Raw genomic sequence first — 2,544 nt, forward strand, 5'->3', positions numbered from 1 at the left:
CATGTTTAAAACTAAATCAAAACTCAGGAAAATTGTATCAAATTTCATAAAAAAATCATGGTTATTTATAATTTATAAAATTATCATCCTTTTTTATAAAATTTACTATCTTCAGTTCAACATGTTTTAGTAAAAACCTATGGCTGGAGAAAAAATTATAGCCCTGTTTGATTAACACTTTAAATTTTATTATAGATAACATAAAATGTGTAACCCTAAAGATTCTAAGAAGTAAAGCTTATCTTAACTAAAACAATTTTTATCCAAATTGTTTATTGTAATATTAATATTTGTAAAAAAATTACCCTACCCATGCCATCAGACAAATTTCAAAAACTTCAATGTTAAGGAAATAGACCAGTGCAGATTTTTAAGTAAAAGATAACAGTGCAGATCCATACAAAAATTTAATTTTTTGAAAAAAATAATTTACTTTTATTTAAATAAAAATCAAAACATTTTCAAAGAAAAATTATCAAAAGACCATTTTACTAGTTGATTATAGACACTGCTTTTATATAATGTTAGTCACACAACAAGTTTATCAACAATAAATTGACTCTTACAAAATACCTATGACTAAGTCCTATGGTCTCAAATTCTTAAATTAACTTGAGGATAAAGTAAAATATGAGTGGGTAACGTACAAATTAAATAAAGTTGAGCTTTTTTATGTTAAATATACTTAAATGTGCTCTTTATTTGACTTTCAGTACAGGTAGTGCCTACTAAAAGATAATAAGAGTATAAGTTCAATTTAAAAGAGTTGTTTTTTTAATACAAATTTTTAATTTAACCACTTGTAACAACTGTTTTGTAGAGTTATAGCCTGCAAATTTTGTTAGTTCAATAACAAAAAACTGTTTTTTTGTCTTTTAGTCATAAATTGTTTATTTTAAACTTTGTTCTGACAGAATTTTCTAAATATTGCAAGGAAACTTTTCTAAAAGTTTGAGGTAGTTATCACAAAAAATGTAGGAGAAGATAGATTTTTAGTGATTTCTATTTATTTGTTTTTTAGTTTGTGCCTCCCATAAAGAACCTATTGTAGTCTCAGAATAGTACCTTATATATGAAAAGTTATTTTTAATATTAAAAATCTGTAAAAAGCAACTTGTAGCTTAGTTAATAATAACTAAAGTTAATAACTAAAGTTAATAACATAAGATAAAATCGCAGAAAAAGCAGGGTTGCCAAATATTTTAGGTAAATTTTCTCCAGATTTTAAAAATTCCCACCAGGTTTTTAAAAGTACACATTTTTGGCTCTATTTTTAGTTTAAAGTTAAGTTTAAGGTAAAAAACTATATTAAATAGCAATAAAACATTGAAAAGATACTGTAAAGCTAATTGAATTTTTGATGATGAAAAAAAATGTTATTTACATGAAAAATTTTTTGTGTTAAATAAAATTTTTCTATCAAAAATGTAAAAATTGTTAAAAATTCTAGGTTCTTTCCTATTTTTTAATTTCTCAAACTCCAGGTTTTTAAGCCTAAATTGTCAAATTCCAAGTTATTCTAGGTTTCCAAGTGTTTTGGGCAACACTAAAAAAGTAGTTTACCTCTCCCCGCTATGTCCTTAATATATTGAAAACAAGAGCTATCTTAAAGTGTTCCAGGTAGGACAGTTAATAAAATATAAGCAGGTTGCTTGGCCTGGGTATGTTATGTTTTGGAATTATGCATATAGTTACTTTATCTATGAAGCTTGTAATTGTGGGGGTAAAGAGTTCAATTAATTGTTCAGCCTAGGTTAAAATATTATTTTTGTGAATAATATATCATAAAGTAATAGTATATTCTCTTTAATAAAAGCTTTATTTAAAAATAATTATAATAATAGCTATTGTTATGATTGCTTAAGCTTACTTAGTTCTGAAAACAATCAGCTGTTAATAATAGTGTCTTAAGTGTAATTGTTGTAATTTTTTTCTTTTTTGTTTATATAATTTTTAATTTGAATTTTGTTTTTTTTTTATCAGGGTGGCCACTGGTTTTGTAGTGATCGATCCCAGAGTTTCTGATTTTCTTATAGGTTTATTTAAAAAAAGTTTTCTTGTCCCTTTTCAGTCTAAAATTAAACTTTAGGTAAAAAATGTTCTGAACAATATAAGATTACTGAAAAAATACTACTGTAGTGTTGACTGTTAAATGCATTTTTTTTACAGTAAAAAATAATCTGAATAATATATGACTTCTTTATTTTATTTGATGCTGTTTTCTGATATAATCTAAGTTTTATTATTATGTTTAAATTGTGTCAAAATTATGGGTCTTTCCTGGTTTCTTCAAAAAAATACCAATTTCCAGCCTTCTTGGCCTAAATCTTAAGTTTCAGGTTTTCAGGTAAGTTAAAAATAGAAATGTCACTGAAAATACAAAGATTTATCACAAGATTAACTAAATTTACTCACCTTAACCTTACATACTTATATCTGTACATATATCATAGTATATTAATTCTTCCTGTATTAAGAGTGCAGTAGCAACTTTGAGCTCTGACTCGTTGTTATGCACAATCACCATACCAACATGTAACATCT

This window comes from Thalia democratica, unplaced genomic scaffold (assembly GCF_965202585.1).
Source record: "Thalia democratica unplaced genomic scaffold, ktThaDemo2.hap1.1 HAP1_SCAFFOLD_707, whole genome shotgun sequence".
Classification (NCBI taxonomy): Eukaryota; Metazoa; Chordata; class Thaliacea; order Salpida; family Salpidae; genus Thalia; species Thalia democratica.